The sequence below is a fragment of the Echinops telfairi genome, unplaced genomic scaffold (assembly GCF_000313985.2).
Source record: "Echinops telfairi isolate 266 unplaced genomic scaffold, ASM31398v2 ScPeMD7_7469;HRSCAF=8507_1, whole genome shotgun sequence".
NCBI lineage: Eukaryota > Metazoa > Chordata > Mammalia > Afrosoricida > Tenrecidae > Echinops > Echinops telfairi.
Genome location: NW_022111373.1, coordinates 112,384,319 through 112,403,798, shown reverse-complemented (window position 1 = coordinate 112,403,798; position 19,480 = coordinate 112,384,319).

Below are 19,480 nucleotides of genomic sequence, written 5' to 3'. Positions count from 1 at the left end.
ATGAAGCCTTGTGTGTTGCTATGTCACTCCACAGTTTTCAGTGGCACTTCCAGACTCAGACAGACTAGGAAGAAAGGCCTGGTGGTATCCTTCCTAATATCAACCAATAACAATGCTATGACCACAATGATTGATTCTGAAACTATTCGAGTGGGTGGCACAGGTCCTGGCAGTGTTTTGTTCCATTGTGCTTGGGGTCATGGGAGTCGGAGGCCAATTACGTGGGAGCTAAAAACAACAACAAAGTCTTCAGGAAATGCTCCTTCTTCTGTCTTTTTTGTTTTTCAAACCATTTTATTAGGAGCGAATCCACACATCATACCATTCCACCGGTCAATCAATCAAGCCAAAATTTATTTCAGATCATTTTCTTCTTTCCTGACCTCCTAGATTTCAGCGCCCCATTATTCCCCCCTCCCCCACCGTGCCACCCAGGGACTCTTATTCTACTGGTCGTCTCTCTTGGTCCATCAGTTCAGGGTTCCGTCTTATTCTGTTCTTATTGACTGCCATGTTTTATGACAACATGGCCTTCCTTTATTCACCATACTCAGACAGTTCGTGCGCACACATGCGTGCGTGTACACGCACAGTTATGATTGTGGTTATTTTCTTGTTTTCATTTCATGTAAGCCTCTCCCTCTACAATTATACTCATAGAATATACAATTATACTTATGGATTAGTAAGATTGGTGTGCTAGTTATATTACCATGTTTTTCCTAGCACATATTAAATTAAATCAATATAAAATTTCAAATATAAAAGTAAGTCAAATAGAAAAGTCTCTGGCCACAGAACACCCAAAATCAACTGCTATCACAGCAGTTGCCATGCCTGACATAATTATTTGGGGCAACGTTGTCACACAGTCTCTTACAGTCATCCTATGAGAGACCCAGTGGGCTTCGTTAGCACCAACTTATTTTAGGGCACAGGGTCACGTAACTAATTACTGGTCATTTAGGACCCCCACCCAGTCTCCCTACCAGTTCAATGTGTCTTCCCCTCCCCTGAAGGTCTGTGAGGATCAGGAGCAAGGCTGAAATTGGTTCTCTCTTAGGATGCTTGCCTAAACTGAGGGGCTGGCACAGAGATCACTGGAAACTGCCTTGAAAGAAAGAAGCAAGCACATAGAGGTCACCGTAGGTGGGCCTTAATTTGTCATTGTATCCAAGGGAGGAAACACATGCTGAAAGAAATGTTGGTGAAAACTGTGTCTAATTGGTAGTAATGAGTAGAGACCGGAAAAGGTAAACAGTTGGATGATGAAGGGTAAGAGCAAAAATTAGCTGTAGAAACACATGCTCCCTGGAGTCTTTTGCATGGACTACAAAACTATGCAAGGCCTTAGGTTTTGCAAATGCTATGAACAACAGTTAAAGTAGATGAGCATGCCTACCGTAGGCCCCATGAATCGCTGCATCATCTCATGTGCTCCTCAGGGCAAACAGGTTTCTTGCTCTGGATCACACCGCGGAGAAGGACCAGACCCAGAATTAGAACGCAGGCTCTCTGACTCCCAGAGAGGCAGTTCTCTGTTTCCCCCTCTCCACAACCCTGCTGGTTGTTAGCTCAATGGTGGTGAAGGATGTGTATGAATCTGCAGTATCTGCCTATTGTTATTGTTAGGTGCTGTGTTCGTCTGGGTAGACTAGAGAAACAAATTCATGGACACTCATATGTATATAAGAAAGAGGTTTATATACAATAGCAATTGAATATTGAGAACACATCCCAGCCCAGTGTAGATCCAGTCCATAGTCTGATATTAGCCCATATGTCCCATACCAATCTATAAAGTCCTCTTCAGACTCACGAAACACATGCAATGACGCTGAATGCAGGATGATCATAAGCCAGTGGGTAGAAAGTCTTTGGATCCAGTGGCGTTGTAAGCATCTCAGCACTGGTAGGGGTCTCCATGTGTCTTCTCCAGCTCCCAGGGCATGCATGGGGTCTATCAGCGTAGTGCCATGTGTCTTTTTAGTAGAGCATCTCCCATGTGTCTTGTCAGTAGAGGAAGGAGGTGTGAACAGAGAGTCTCTCCTGCCTGCAAGGAGAAAAAACCAGATTTCCCGGAATTCTCAGGAGAAACCACGTCTACACCGAGGCCTCCTTGGCTACGATCTGATTGACAGCCTAGACCCCACCCCCTCACTCTTAATCCTCTCAAGTCCCAAATTGACACCAGATTATGTAACTACCGCAGGTGCTGCTGAGTTTGTTCTGACTCCTAGTAACCCTATGTAAGTAACAGAAGGAAACACTGCCCGGTCCTGCACCAGCCTCACAATTGGCCTGTATGAACTCATTGGTGCAGCCACTGTGTCAATTCATCTCCCTCAGGCTCTTCCTCGTCTTTGTTGCCTCTCTACCTTGTCAAGCACGATTTCCTTTCCAGGGACGAGAATCCTCTCACAACATAGGCAACGTATGTGTGTCTCACCATACTTCTTTCTAAGGAGCATTCTGGCTGGCTGTTTTTCAAAAGGAGACTTATCTGTTATTCTGTCAGTCAATGGGATGTTTGGTATTCTTTGTCAATACTGTAAACCAGTGATTGAAAACTACATATGACCCATGGACCAACTGAGATGGGCAACCCTGAGATATAGTGATGGCCTTCAGGTCTCAATTAAGTTCCGGCCAAATTCAGAAGAGGACATGGAACCAAGGATACCATTTTTCTCGTTGGATGGATCTTGACTAAAAGCAAAGAACACCAGAAATATGTTGGGTTTTTTTTTTTTTTTTACTCTGCAAAAGCATTTGACTGGGTGGATCATAACAAACTATGGATAACACTGAGAAGAACGGAGATTCCAGAACACTTGATCATGCTAATGCAGAACTTGTACTTGGATCAAGAGGCAGCTCTGGGAACAGAACAAGAGCATATTGCATGGCGTGTGATGGGGCTGTATCTTCTCACCATGTTTAACCTGTCTGCTGAGCAAATCATCAGAGGAGCTGGATTATATGAAGAAGAGTGTGGCATCGTTTTTGGAGGAAGGTTATTAGCAACCTGTGATAGGCCGACAGCACAACCTTGTTTGCTGGAAGTGAGGATCGGAAGCACTTGCTGCTGCTGAGCAAGGATTGCAGCGTTCGGTGTGGACTAAAACTCAGTGTTAAGAAGACCAAAACCCTCACAACTGGGCCAATAGGGAACATCTTGATAAAATGGAGAAAAGGTTGAAGTTGTCAAAGATTTTGCCTTGCTTGGCTCCACAACCGATACCCAAGGAAGGAGCAGTTAAGAAAACAAAAGACAAGTTACACTCGCTGAACCTGCTGTACAAGACCTCTCCAGGCTACTGTAAAGCAAGGATGTGACTTTGAGACTAAGGAGCTTGTGTCAGTCTGGGTACTTTAGAGAAACAAATCCACAGAAACTCATGTAGAAGAGAGAGTTTTACATAAAGGTTAAGTGTGCATCAAGAAAACATCCCAACCCAGTGCTGCCCAAGCCCACAAGTCCAACATTAACCCTTATGTCCAACACCAGTCCACAAAGTTCCCCTCTTTCTGACAAAACACACTATGACATCAACTGCAGGAGGAAAGCCGAATCAGTGAACGTGTAAGCATCTCAGCACTGGCAGGGGTCTCCACAGGGCTGCTCCAGCACCCAGGGCTACATCAGGGTAGGTCCATGTCGCTGGTCCTCAGGGATGTCTTGCAGGAAGTGAGCCTTGCCGGCAGAAACAGGGAACTACCTAAGGCAGCTGCACCCTGGTCCGACCATCACAAGGCAAGAGACCCGAGAACTAGAAAGGTGAGGCTCATCCAAGCTTTGGTATTTTCCATGGCCTCGTATGCATGTGAAAGTTGGACATGGAATAAAGAAGATCTAAAAAGAATCAACGAGTTTGAATTGTGGTGCTGGAGACGAATATTGAAAGTACCATGGATGGTTTAAAAGACAAAAAAAGTCTGTCTTGGAAGAAGTAAGGCCAGTACTCTTTAGAGGCAAGGATGGCGAGTCTTCTTACATACTTTGGACATGTCAGGAGAGCTCAGTCCCTGGAGAAGCCATCAGGCTTAGTAAAGTACAGGGGCAGCAAAGGTGGAGCAGGGTCTCAAGGAGATGGATTGACACCATGGCTGTATCCATGGGCTCAAGCCAGGAACAACTGTGAGCCTGGAACAGGTCTGGGCAGTACCTTGTTTTGTGTATAGGGTCGTTGTGGGTTGGAAGTTACTCAATAGCACCTAATAGCAACAACAATAATATGTGTGTCTTATCCCACCCTAGCTTGAGTGAGACTGTAACTCTTTAAGGGAGTGGAAAATCCTGTCTTTCTCCTGCGTAGCAGTTGGTGGTTGGGAACTGCTGGCCTTGCCATTAGCAGCCTTACACATAATCACTGCCTCAGAAGCCCACGGGGACAGTTCTACCCTGTTGTACAGGGTCTCTGGGAGCCAGGATCGACTGATGGCAGTCAAGGATTGTGAAGAACTTGGAGTGAATCTGCAGAGGTAGGATACTTACAGAACTAGGCAGTGAGTCTTCATGAATTGCCCTAGTTTCCCATGCAATCTTGAGGTGTGGTCTGGGTGAACCGAGTGACCCAAGGTCAGGTGGTTGAAGTTCAAAAAGAGGCCTTCCAAGGCAGCCATAAACTTGGCCCCTATGTTTAAGAGTGACTTGGAACAGTCTTGTCTCTGTGTTCCAGAAAGGATTAGAAGTAGTTCAAAAAGTTGTCCTCACAGCTATTATTCTGCTGACTGATAACTCCCTGCGATTACACGGCGCTAAGCACTCCCATGCCACTTCACTTTGTGTTTTAATAGATTACAGATGGTGAAGAATCGATGGCTGAGGGAGAGAAAGATAGATTTCTTTTTCGAACTCCTTCACTGTTTCTTAGCCATTTTCAACAGGCCGTGAGAACACTGTGTACATTTACCAGCTTTAAAAGCTCCTTGACCTTGAAAGCACAGGGAACAGCCAAGCATCCTTAGCAATCATGCCTCCCCCGTTCATGAGCCTTGAACACAGTCGAAACCAAGTAACCTTTGCCACGTCAGTCCACGTCTCGATCTTCCTTAGAAACTGTATGTACAGCTCTCAGAACGGGGAACGAGCCCACATCTTCAAGGGTCAGGGAAGGTCCAGTTAACTTGTGCAAGCCGCAGAGGAACGTGACGTCCTCTGGAACTGACAAGAGGCCAGTGATTTTGCGTGGCCAGGAGGCCACAGCACAGAGCATTCTGCGGCACCAAGTGGGAGGCCAGCGTTTTGTACGGAGAAAGGACGGAAAGGGCATATACGGAAGGAAGCCAAGGACTGCCTGGTCCCTTCAGCTACCAGCTCTGTAAAAAAGCTACCTTTCCCATGAGGTGCTTTATTGCATCAGTTATCTTGAAGCGCCTTATATCATTTCAAAGCGTTGCTTAATGGTTATTACATACTTTGAAAACTATTTCTCTCACTTTTTCATTTTTAGTGAATGGAGGAAAAACAAAACTATTCCAATGGGAAGCATAATGCTTCCAATTCATAGGCTCTGAGTGCCAAACACTATTGTTGACCTAATTGCAAGCTACTCATTCTGTAGACAAAGTACCCGGAAGTAACTATGAAAACTTGACCTTCTAGTTTCTGCTACAAAATGAGAGTCAACTTCATAGCCGCTTATCAAAGGAGTAGTAATGGAATTTTTCTAGGACTCCTTTGATCACCCCACTGGAGTGAGAATGTTCGAGAAGATTAGTTACCAACCGGTATTAGCTGCTCTTTTTGTTTGCACTTTCATTAGAGTAAGAACCCTGCTCCTGAAAGCTGCTTTTCCTTGGCAGGAATGGTTCTTGAATTCTCTTTGGGGAGACTTCTGATCAAAAGTTAGTGGTTCAAACCCACCCACGATAGCCTTTCAAGTGAGGGCTGGGAATCTGTTTCTGAAAGATCATAGTCCTGGAAACCCTGTGGAATCCAGTTCAACTCTTAGACAAAATTGACTTCAAAGTGACCAAGTTCTCTAACGGTAACCTCCTCTCTCCCCCTCTGGAGCCTAACATGGTTGCTGCAGCTCCTTCTACCACTGCTTGATGCTGGAGTGAGAGCCTGCGGCCATGTCTTTGCTGACACCGCTTGTTGTTTTGTGAAGGTTCCTCTTCTGCTCTCTCAGTACAAGAGCTGCTATTTCCTGAGATGAAGCAGGACGGAGAAGGGAAGTGAGGGCCAGTAAGGGATTTCTCATCAGTGTAACAACACTTGGGAGGCCCTGAAAAAATGTGGTCTTATTTCATTGTTCTTAATATACACATAAGGGGCCACTCAGCTTTCCGTTGTTTATAAACCCTGTTCTGGGTGCGGGGAATGTTGGGAGTGGAGTGGGAATACTGTTGGACATTTGGGGCTTTCTACACTGTGTTACACTCAAGTTTTCCTTTCTGTAACCAACCAGCATGTTGTCTCGGTTCCTTTCCCTACTCTATTGTAGGATGAGTTATTATGCCCCTGATGCTTTCCAAGGGGTCAGATGTCCATTCCTCAGCTGCCCAACTGGGTCAGAGGGCCTTCTTACTGATCTCAAAAGCACCCACTACCTTTTCTCCCAGGGACTGAGACTGGGACCCTACTTTGGCCCATGAAAGTTTCTAAAATGGATATGTGGATAAAATCCTCACCTCATCTCACCTAATGACCCTTAATATATTTAAATAAATCTGCATATATATGTATAATTATGAGTATATATATATATATTCTCATAATACTTAGTCTGCATGCAGAGCAAAGAATCGGAGAAACTTGATTATATGACAAAGAATATGGATCAGAATTGAAGGAAGGTTTATTAACAACCTGTGATACACAGATGACACGACCTTGCTTACTGAAAATGAGGAGGACTGGAAACACTTGCAGTTGAAGTTCAGGGGGTGCAGCCTTTGGTATAAGGTAAAGAAGACCAAAATCCTCGCCACTGGACCAATACCTGGAGAAAGGTTGAAGTTATCCAAGATGTTGTCTCGCTTGGCTCCACATCAATGCTCATGGAAGAGGCAGTAAAAGAGAGCAATGGCGCCTGGCATTGGGTAACTCTGCTGCACAAGACCTCTCTAGGGTACTGAAAAGCAAGGATGTTACTTTGGGGACTAAGACGTGCCTTGAGCTTTTCAATGGCCTCATCGGCATGTGAAAGTTGGGCAATGAACAAGGAAGACCCAAGAAGAATTGATGCTTTCGAGTGATGGTGTCGGTGAAGAATATTGAACATTCCACGGCCTGCCAAAAGAACACATAAACTGGTTTTAAAAGAAGTCCTGTCCAGAATGCTTCTTAGAGACAAGGGTGGCCAGATTTTGTCTCACGTGCTCTAGGCATGTTGTCAGGAGAGACCAGCCCCTGGAGGAAGACATCATGCTTGATAGAGTGCTGGAGCAGCGAATGCGGAAGAGCTCCACTGAAGATGAACCGCCACAGCGGCTGCACGGATGTGCTCACATGGAAGAACACGGCGGGGATGGCACCGGACTGGGCAGTGTTTCGTTCTGTGGTACACAGGGTGGCTATGAACTGGAACTGGTTCAATGGCACTAACAGCCGTATAGATAGATATACAGTTGCGTCTCCTTTGAGTCTGGTTTTGACAGCTACTTTGAGTTTTCTTTCTTCTCTGTCTTTTTTTTTTTATTTATTAGGGGCTCAGACAACTCTTATCACAATCCATACATACATCAATTGTGTAAAGCACATTTGTACATTCATTGCCCTCATCATTCTCAAAACATTTGCTCTCCAACTAAGCCCCTGGCATCAGCTCCTCATTTTTCCCCTCCCTCCCTGCTCCCCACTCCCTCATGAGCCCTTGATAATTTATCAATTATTATTGTCATATCTTGTACTGTCTGACGTCTCCCTTCACCCACTTTTCTGTTGTCCGTCCCCCAGGGAGGGGGTTATATGTACAGTAGATCCTTGTAATCGGTTCCCCTTTCTACTCCACCTTCCCTCTACCCTCCCAGTATCACCACTCTCAGCACTGGTCCTGAAGGGATCATCCGCCCTGGATTCCCTGTGTTTCCAGTTCCTTTCTGTACCAGTGCACATCCTCTGGTCTAGCCAGACTTGCGAGGTAGAATTGGGATCATGATAGTGGGGAGGGGAGGGGGGGAAGCATTTAAGAACTAGAGGAAAGTTGTATTTTTCATCGTTGCTACATCGCACCCTGACTGGCTCGTCTCCTCCCCGAGACCCTTCTGCAAGGGGATCTCCTGTGGCCTACAAATGGGCTTTGGATCTCCACTCCGCACTCCCCTCTTCATTCACTATTATATGATTTTTTGTTCTGATGATGCCTGATACCTGATCTTCTCTGTCTTTCTAATGACCTTTTGCTTGCTTTAAGTATGATGGTCTTGATGCCCTCGGACACCTCATCAAGTCTTCTGTCGTTATTGTTCAAAGAGTCAAATCTGTTCTTGCGATGTTCTCAAAAATCAGGTGGGATAGATTCAAGGTCATATTTTGGCTCGCATGGACTTGTTTTAATTTTCTCAGCTTTAAATTGAATTTACATATGAGCAATTGATGGTCTGTTCCACAGTTGGTTCCTGCCCTGGTTTTAGTTTTGTTGCTCCATCTTCCCACAGATGTATTCCATTTTGTGTTAAAAAAAAAAAAGGTATTTGTGATGAAAAAGTCATTTGTCTTGCAAAATTCTATCAGGTGATCTCCAGCTTCCTTTCCATCACCAGGATGATAATTTCTAATTACAATGCCTTCCTGTTTGTTTCCAGCTTTCTGCATTCCAACACCAATACTTATCTTACTTGTATGCTTGATTAATTTTTGAATGAAGACATTGGTATAATCCTTCAATTTCTTCATCGCTTGCTTTAGTGTTGGTGCATAAAGCTGAATAATAGTTGTATTGACTGGATTTCCTTGAATGGAGTAGATCTTATCATCACAGACAGCGTTGTCTTCCAGGTGATCTTGAAATGTTCTTTTTGATGATGAATTCCATGCCATTGCTTTGGATTGTTTCATTTCCAGTGTAGTAAAATCATATGATTTTTCTGATTCAAAATGGTCAATAGCAGTCAATTTCCACTCACTAACGCCTAGACTATTGATCTTTATGTATTCTATTTCATTTTTGACAATTTCTAATTTCCTAAAGTCATATTTTGGATATTCCAAATTATGATTATTAGTACAGCTTTGCATCTGTTTCTTTGCATTTTGAGTCATGCCTTATCAGCAAATGAAGGTCCTAAAGGCTTTACTCCATTTCTGTCACAGTTGATTTTGCTTTGAGAAGGCAGCTCTTCTTCAGTCATATTCATTAGGCCTCCAGTATCTGACAATGTTTAGAAGCTATGCATCGGGTTTTAGTGACAAAATCCCCTGAAGTGCACAGTCAATTGTCCACAGTCTGTTCTTAGTCTGGAAGCTCAGCTGATGCCTGTACACTTTGGGTCACCTTGCTGACATTTGAAATGTCAGTGCCATTGTTTACAGCATTCACGGCAACACACCAGACACCACAGTATGACAAACTGACAGAAAAGTGTTCATTTTGAGATTTTGGCCGCCATCATTTTTTAAAACACACACTCATACACGTTTCCCCCTTTGGTGGCCTTATATAGATTTTAAAATATTCATTTAAAATGCTTTGAAGTTTCATTGTGGTCCAGTTTAATTTCTATTAGTTATATAACATTCTAGCCTTTCAGCATCCGCTTGCAAGATTCCCATCAATTGTACGATCTCTTGTCCTTGTGTTACTGAGTTCCTCTTGCTGCATTCTTTCTGCTCCTTAAACCTCTCAATGGCCTTTCTGAGCCACTTTCCCTGGGAAGGGATTATGACCCTTTTGATGGTGCCTTGGTATTTGTGGCTGTCCTTTTAGAATATTAACTTGCTTTATAACATTTTCCTCTCCTTGTCCCAAGCCAGTAAACTTGCTTTCCTTGCCTCTTTCACTTTTATTTTTGCCTACACACAGTATTTACAATCTGTGAGTGTTTTATTTCTTGGCAGCCAGCATCTGTCTCACAAATGAGAGGCCTTGGCCCGACTTCTCTTTCGTTTCTCTCCAGCTCCGTGCTGAATCCAAGCAATGTTGACCATGACCTTCTTACTGAAACGCCCTTCCTCTTCCACAAGTCATCTTTCCCCAGCCTCTACCTCTCTGATGACCAATGCTGGGTCTCCCTCCAGGTCACCACTTTCTCTACCCAGGGCTGACATAGAGTGTGTGCCCAAGGGTTTTGCCGATGGCCCACTTCTCCTTTCACGTGACACCGCGGGAAACCAGCTTTTGACTTCAACCACCGACGTGTGAGCCTGACTACCAATTCCAGGCCTTCAGCCAAGGCTTCTCTTGTGAGCTCGAGGATGGTGCATTCTACTTTTGACTAGATGTTACCCCTAGACAACCTGTCTTAATAGGCACAACACAGAACCCATCACTTCTGATTTTCAATCGCCCAGCTCCCAAACCTGCCTTCTTTTCTTCATTTTCTAGCTCTGTGAATGGCACAGCTATCAAATGAGAAACCTGCGCTTCTCCTACAATTCTTTCTTTTCCTATGGCTGGTCTAGTCAATCACCATTCCTTCTGACGTTTTCGTTCCTCACTTGTCACTTTCTCAGACTTGTCACTCGTTGCCATTGCTGTGGCCTCTTTCCTTTCCTTGTTTCCTAAACAGTGGCCCTTATACCCATTCTTCACGCTGAAGCTAGAATGCTCTAAGACACAAACATGAGCTACATTGCACTTCTATTTACAACTCAGATTCCATGTCAAGGTTATCTTCAACCACCTGTCTCTTTCTAGCCCACACCAAACATACGCCACAGATCCTATGTGGTTTCATAGCTTAAGATTCCGATTTAGCACTTGCATTTGTTTAATAATTAATTTGTTTAATAACTAATTTTCAGCTCAATATACAGGGGTAATTTTCAAATGCTGGCATAGGTCTTTGCTCTCTGTTTTAAGTGGCATTTCACACTGTTGAATCTTTTCACGTGTGTTCGTCTGTCCTTCCCACACACCTTCCTAAGGACTCCTTTCTTCCCCTTTTCCACCCTCTCAGAAACTTCTCCTTCTTTAAGGCTCAGAGGAAGCCTGCTTCCTTCAGTCACACTTCCATTCTGGAAGCCTTTGGGAATGACACCTCTCTTCTCGGAGTTGCTAAGCACCCTTCTCTTGGCATCTATCCAGCCGTGTGATTGTGTGTTACTTAACTCGGAGACGATAGTCCCTGGGGGACTATGCCCTGTGGCTTCATTTTTCCCCATCCCATAACAGTGTTTGGCCCATTGTGTGTGTTCAACGAAGGCCAGTCCGTTCTACTTCCATGGATTTACGATGAGCTCAGGCCCTCCTCCTCTCTATCTGGACAAGCAAGATGACCCCCACGCTGACTTTCCTCATTTCAGTCTCCATCACAGGCAATTCACACCCTGTCATTCTCCTTAAAATCTAGCACTCCATGGTGATGATAGGACCCTTAACCGAAGGGTTCTATTACCCCACTCTGGACCGACTTGATGGCACTTAAGAGCAGCACCTTGAATAGAGCAGGTGCCAGCTGAAAGTTGAGATTGCTATTGGTGTTGAAGCAGAACATTGGTTGAGCAACACTGACCTGTCACACAGAAATCAGACCTCTCAGTGTGGCTTCCAAAATGCCACATGATTTGCTGTCACTTCTCGCTTGTGCCGTCTAGGCTCCAGCCAGTGTCAACTATACACTTTCACCTGAACTCTCCTGTGTGAACACAGTCATTAGGCGTTTTTATGAGGCTTTACATTCCATTGTTCATGCAGTTCTCATATTGCAAGCTCCGTTTAAAATGCCCTCTCCTCTGGCAAACAGTCTGCAACTGTCCCATGTGGTTCCAGCGTGTTAGGAATGGCCCCTCCTGGTTTAGGGTTGTCCTTTATAGTCCGTTTGGTTCCCTCTGGTCACTTGCCCGTTGCTGTGATGCTGGACGTTACAACACCAATATTTCATATGCTTACAGGGTCACCGTGGTAAACAGGTGTCAGCAGATCTTCCCGACTAAGATGGACTAGGAAGACCGATCTGGTGATACATGTTTGAAAACTAGCTAATGAAAATCCTTAGGTCACAACAGAATATTGTCAGATACCGTGCTGGCCTAGGAGCTGCTTAGACTGCAGGGTTTCATCATCAGAGAAAGGTTGGCACGAGCCAAAGCAATGGACTCAAACATGCAATGGGCTCAAATATAAGAAGATGGCCCAGGACCAGGGGACATTTTATTCGCCTACACATAAGATCTCTGCGAGTCAGAGCTGACCCCATGACAACCTACAACAACACAACAGTTTATACATCTGCCACTCTGCATTGTATCAGTGTTGATCTCTCCCCTTCACTGGGTTATGAAATCTTTCATGAAGGTGGGAAACATTTCATGTTTTTCATGTGTTGTGGGCTCCTCCTTCCCCAGGCTCTCCTCTAGTTCCAAGTACCCAGCACTGTGGGGGGAGGTCAGACTGTTATCTTTCCCCACCACAGGGGTGGGCCTGCTTTTGGTTCCTGTAGGTGGGGTTTACACCCTACTGATAATGGTTCCTATGGAGATCCAGAGAACAGGTCAAAATTAAGCTGCCATCCTAAATCTAGGATCCACTCATCTTATCCCATGTATACCCCCAATCCCTCCTCTTCCTATTGCGTGTATGTCCCTAGACCACCCCCTCTCACTGCTGTATAACCTATAGTGCAACCCCTTCCTGTGAAGTATGTCTTTACCTGTAATTAGTGGGCTTGCTTGCCCCCAAAAAGTATATAGGCTTGGGATAGCAATAGAGATCCCTCTCTCCTCTCTTCCCCTCTTCTCTCCCATCCTCTCGCCCTTGTTCCCTTTCCTGTCCTCCTTCCCTTTCCCCTCTCTCCACGTGGACCACCAAGCGGGGCTGAGGTGAGCAATGCTACCATGTAATGTGTCTGACTGCATTATTGTACTATCTCTTCTATCGCTCATGCTCTCGATGACTTTAATATAATACTTATGCATCTCAACCGTGCAATTGTGCATACTGAACCCAAGGGTAGTGGTGGGGGCCTCCCTCACCCAAAACTTTATACTACACAGCACCATCAGGGTTATCAACATTTGTGGATCTGATGTGCATTTTTCTCAGTACACATGATCCTCTAGCCCAACCCATAGTTCCTGGAATTCATCCTCCCTTCCACGTGTGAATGTAAATTCCTCCTCTATTTCTCCCTTTCTTCCCACATGGAACCGCTCACCTTCTCCTACTTTGGAGCCCATAGACTTCCATTTCCTTCCGCCATACCTTTCTCCGGCTCGGAAGAACTAGTTCACCCCTAACCCCTTTGGCAAGTATGGTGAGCTCTTTCATCTCATCCCCAATATGCTTTACACTCCACATCTGTTATTTTGGGCCGGAAATGCCGCTCCATTTCTGCCTCCCACCCCCACCGGCACCCCTCGATCCTCGCTTCTCCAGATCTTGGTTCTTCACAAGTCATCCCCTCTTTCCAACAGAAGAGTGGGAAACAGACTCCTTCTCTCTGATGATACCACCGTGCTCAAGGGCTGGTCTGCTTCCCCAGATGTAAGTGCCACGGTGGCCTTTTAATCACGTTTGTTTTAGTGCACTCCTAAAGCAATCAAATGTTTCAGTCCACCCTCTGTGCAAACAGTTGGCTGCAGCCAGCTATAATTTATGAAGATGAAAGTGGCTTCAGCGCTATTTAATGAGGCCCCTTTGGGTTGAGAGAAGTCGTGTCTCCCATAGTTTTACTTTCCTCTTATCCACTAGTCTCTGTTGTTCAAAGTAGACCTTTCTTTCCTTGTCTTTCAGTCTCTTTCCCCTGTGCGCTTCTCTGGCTGCACCGGTGTGCAGGGTCTCGGGTCTTTCTCTGCATGGTTCTGGTAGACCCAGGCACCGTCAGAACTCCTGCAGAGGGCGGATAACATGGAGGTCAAGCTTCCCGTTTCTGGGGTCAGTCGGCTTTTGGATGACCCGCCACCTTCTAGGGGTGACATGGTGAGCCAGTGGCCCAGCAGCGCTGAACCTCCAGTTTCTTCCTCTGGAAAGCAGAGCGCTGGAGGTGTATTCGGCACATAAGTAAACAGCAGTGAATGTTGACTGTCATTATTCCTGGCTCCCTGGGCTGGAACTAGGATTAGAGAAGATTTCGCATAACTTTGTTTCTCTCCCCGCCCTGTTTTGACTGGGAATGGAGGTGGGAGGTGTGGAGGAGGTGGGCACATCTCTGACAAGGACAAAAGAGAAGCTTGCTTTGCCACTGCTGCCTGCATTTGATCCAGGAGCATTTGAACGAGACTTTCCAGGAACTCTGAAGCCTTTGGGATTTGGGATTGGTTTGATGAGGTCCCGAGAACACGGTGGGCTGATGCAGGACCTGTGTGCAGAAAGAATGGGCGTAGAGTGGAAATAGCCAGAACTCTTCTACCTCTATGTGATGTCATCCTACCTCTGGGGACAGAGACAGCTCCAACTTCCAGGGAAATTCCAGAGAACTGCCCGATGGGCTTCTGAACTGGGCTCAGATATCTGGGCAAGAAGCATATAGTTCCCCAAATTTTCTAGGGACTTCAGGCCCGCAAGGTTAGCAAGAGAAGCAACTCAAAGCCATCCTTCCCAGACCAGGAGCCCTCGTGGCACACAGTGACTAAAGGACGCCCCTGCTAAGCCAAAGGCCAGGTGCTCTCTGGAGGAAGATGGGGCAGTCTGCCTCCGTAAGCATTTAAGCTTTGGAAAGCTGACAGGGCCAGGTCTCCTCTGTCCTGTAGGGAGAATGGCCTCAACGATCGAGTTTTCTCTTCGTGTTTTGGGTTGTCTCTGTTGAGACAAAGCCTTTTAGAAAGATTGGCTCCAAATAAACACCGTTTCTTTTAAGAAACTCTGAAAGCTGAGGCTCTGGAACATGCCCAGAGCAAACTTCAGACCCAGGCCCCAGGATGGGCAGCGGGGAGGAGGCTGCTGCTGGGGGCAGTTCGGGGAGGTCTGTGGGTACGTAGGGCAGGCCCCTCATACTGCGGTCGGAGCTGGCTGACAAAGGACTGAATGTGCTGCCAGCAGAGGTGAGTTTTAGTTGAATCTGAACTAGAAACATGTTTCACCTTGAGAACAGAAACTTGAAAGAGGTACCACGTTTTCCCACACATGGCCCACACAGTCTACATTTTGTTTGCAAGAAGAACAAGCCCCTCACATGTGAGCCTCCTATGCACCCTACCTACACAGGTTATAGATGTGTGCGCTGTACATGCGTGGGTGCATTAGCTGCCAAAAATAGGATACCACTTGCTTCCGCCCCAGGAATCCCTGGTGTTGCAGACAGCTGACACTCGGGACGACTAAGGAAATGGTAGAGGCTAGAGCCCACCTACCTCAGGAGAAAGGGCTCATGGTCTACTTCCAGAACGGCAGTCTTCTAGAACTCAGTGGAGCAGGGTTTTCTGACATATGGGCTCACCAAGAGTCAGAATCACTCCTAACAAATGGTTTATGCCATTCATTCTCTTGTCCTGTGCTTGCTTGCTCTGGCTCCACCCTAGTCTGAGGGGATCGACCACCCAGCTGTCACTCCTACTGACACCAGCCAGCACACCAGCTCATGGTTGGCAGAGAGCCTTGGGCTTTGCCATGGGTCCCTGAAAGCACTGCTTCAGCCTCTATTGGCCCAGGAGAATAGGACCCTCTGGATTTGCGCAGTGTTTTCTTCTCAATGAAGCAGGGGGAGGGAATAGGGGGTGGTGGTGGTGGTGAGTCCTGCTGGCTGGGAGGAATCCCTGTGCCAGTGGAATCCCTGTGCCAGTGTGCTTCCAGGAGCCAGCCTTCCCCAACCCCCATGTTCATTTCCAGGAGGAACAACTTGCCCCAGTGAAAGTGCGGTGACTCGTTGGGACACCATCGGGTTTGTGTACGGTTAGCAGGTGAAGGCGTGCGAGGGGGAGGGGGGGCCGCAAGGACTGCTGTTGTCCAGTGCAGTGCAATCCATCCAAGGAAGGATCGCGGGTGCTTGCGGTGAGAGATGCCAAGTCCGCATGGCTGGATCCCCACATGTTTTTACAGGAGTCGAGAGAAAAACAAAAGTCCCCCAAACTCCCCACAGGCCCAAAGCCACACCGTGTTCCCGTTTACTGCCAACGTGCTCATCACACCCTTCCTGCTCCTTCTCTGTCACGACCTCTGTCCCCTCACACAGAATAAGGGGTCAAACCACTGCTTAACCTTCTGTGTTAATTAACATTTTGGCTCCATTTTCTAACAAAGAGCCAGAGATAAACACTAAATTAATTACTCAGGGGAAGCCGTGACTTGAAGCTTCTAGACAGGCTGTGGGCTGCTCCGTGTCATGGTCCTCTAGCCCAGGAGCCGACCCTTTGCCACCTGAGGCTGTGTGGACGCTCCCTCCAATGTTAGGAGGCTGGCTCTCCCTAGAACACAGCCTGGCTCTCGAGTGACGATGGTCAATGACTGAGATGGTAACTACGTAGGGTTCTAACTCTGAGAAAAACCGTGGAAAGAGAGTATCAGGCTCATTCAGGAAGTACTAGAGGGATGGTGGTTCAGTGGGAGAATTCTCCGCTCCCATGTAGGAGGCCCAGCCTAGTGACTTATGTGTTGGGTTGCTAACTGCAAGATTGGCAGTTTGAAACCACAGACCCCTTTGTGAGGCTTTCTACTCTCATAAAAATATACCGTCTCAGAGACTCCCAGGGACAGTTCTCGGTCCTTCCGTCAGAATGGACTCCTAGCAAGACGTCTTTTTAGCTGCAGGAGGCCCGAGCTCACTGCACTTTATGGTTATCCCCCAGCCGTCTGTCAGTGGAGGCTTGCGTGTTGCCCGGATGCAGAAGAGTTTTCAGTGAAGCTATAAAACCCCCACAGATGCCAAACGTCCGATCTGCAATGGGTCCTGGGGATGTCACAGGGCCAGGCAGCATTTCATTCTCGGTGCGGTCACCAGGAGTCAGGGGCAGACTTGACAGCAACGGGCAGCAGCAGGGCCTCTTGCTTCCTCCCCAGCCTTTGCTACCAAGAGTGAGCACTCTCACTCCCTTCCCACCCTGCAAAGTTGAGCTGGCTTTCCTCCAGCCATCTCTGCGCCGGCGAACTTGAAATGCTGAATTCGATGGCTCTCGTTTGAACCTAACATATCACTTCCCCTCTTCATTTGTTATTTGCATCTTAGAGTGGGGGTGAAAGACTTGTTGTATGGTGTTTTCTTCCTACCCCTGCCCACCACAACTCGAGTATAAAGTCCAGCTAGGCAGCTACTTAACAGAGCATCTTCTCTACTACCGACGGATTCTGACACTGAGTGGATTCTGACTCATAGCAACCCTATAGAACAGGGTAGAACTGCCACCTGTGATTGGGTCGACTGCCTTCAGCAAGCAAGGATTTGTCATCTGCATAACTCCGGTTGTTTATAAGGCTGCCTTTGATCCTGAGACCACATTCTTCTTCGTCGTGCCCAGCTTCTCTAATGATTTGCTCAGTGTACAGATTGAATAAGTATGCTGAGAGGATACACACCCTTCTTGATTTAAAAACATTCAGTGTTCCCTTGTTCTGATCGCACGACGGCTTTTGGATCCATATCCAGGTTCCACATGAGCACAATGAAGTGTTCTGGGGTTCCCATTTTCTCCAGGCTATCATAGTTTGGTATGATCCACATAGTCGAATGCCTTTGCAAAGTCAATAACACACACATCAACTTCTTTTGAGTATTCTCTGCTTTCAGCCAAGATCCATCTGATGTCATCAACGATATCTCTTGTTCTGTGTCCTCTTCTGAATCTGGTCCGACCTTCTAGAAGCGCACTGTCAATGTACTCCAGGGGGGAAAAAAACCCCAAAACTTGGGTGTGGTATCAATGATATTGTTCTATAATTTGAGCCTTTGGTTGGGTCACCTTTTGTGGAATGGGCACAACTATGGATCTCTTCCAGTCAGTTGGCCAGGTAGCTGTCTTCTCAATCTCTGTGCATCAACAGTTGAGTTCTTCCAGTGCTCCTTCAGCTTGTGAAACATTTCAGTTGGTATTTCATCAATTCCTGGAGTCTTATTTTCAGCTAATGTTTTCAGGCAGCTTGAACTTCTACCTCAATCACCATTGATTCTTGGTCATATGCTACCTCCTGAAATGGTAGAGTGTTGATTCGTTCTTTTTGGTACAATGAATCTGTGTATTCTTCCCATATTCTTTTGGCACATCCTGCATCTTTCGATTATGTTTCCATAGAATCTTTCAATATCAAATCTCTAAAGCTTGAATTTATTCTTGAATTCTTTCAGTTTATAACATGCAGAACATGTTCTCCCTTTTTGCTTTTCCAACTCTAAGTCCTTTCACATTTTATTATAATAATATTTATGTTTAATTTGTCTCCTCGAGCTGCCCTTTGAACGTGTTGGTTCATCGTTTCCTCCATTTGCCAACTTTACAATTAAGAGCTAGTTTCAGAGTCTCTTCTGACATCCATTTTGATCTTTTCTTTCTTTCGTGTCTTTTAAATGACTTGGTTCCTTCACGAATGAGGTTCTTAATGTAATCTCACAGCTCATCAGGTCTTGTCATTAACGCTTACTGTAGCAAATCTGTCCTTGAGAAGTTCTTAAAATTCAGGGGGGGCAGACTCAGGGGTATAGTTTGGCTCTCGTGGACTTGCTTTCATTTCTTCAGCTTCGATCTGTTCACAGTTGAACTTTGGCCATGTTTTAGCTGATGGTATTGAGTTTCTCCGTCATCTCTTCGCATAGATGCAGCTTATTTGATTTAATGTATTCTATCTCAAGAAGCCCACGTGTATAGTGACCGTTAGTATTGTTGCAAAAAGGTTTTTGGGCCGTTGGTCTTACAAAATTCTATTATGCAATCTCCCGCCTCATTCCTATCACCAAGGTCATAGTTTCCAACTACTGCTACTTCCTCTTTGTTTCCCACTTTTGCATTCCAATTGCCAGTTGTTATTGATGCATCTTGATTGGACTCTGTAAATGATGGGGGTTTGTTGCGTTGTCTTTCATGGTCTGTCATGTCTACATTTTGTTTCCCTTAGAAGACTTTAAGGCGGAGGTTGTCCGCCATAGCTCTGTTGAGTGTCATTCATTCAAGCTTAGATTCCCATCACCACCTACAGAGACGTTAAAATCTGAGGTGGAGTCTAGATAGAGGAAGTTGGAGACTTCTGTGTGGTACACAGTAGTGTCTTATCCCCAGGGCCCCAAATATTGAATGACTTTCATGAAGCACATCAGGAAAATCCCCCAAGTTCCAAGTTAATGGGCAGAAATTCCAGGGATTTTTAGTAAAACCGTCTCCTTTCTTAACTGAGAAACAGTAGAAACAATACTTTGACTTGCAGCCCACCCAGTTCCAGAACGTCGTTTCTCAGTCATTTCTTTCTGCCTCTTAGTTAGTGTCTGTGGCAATAGAATTGCTCTAGAAAAAACGCCA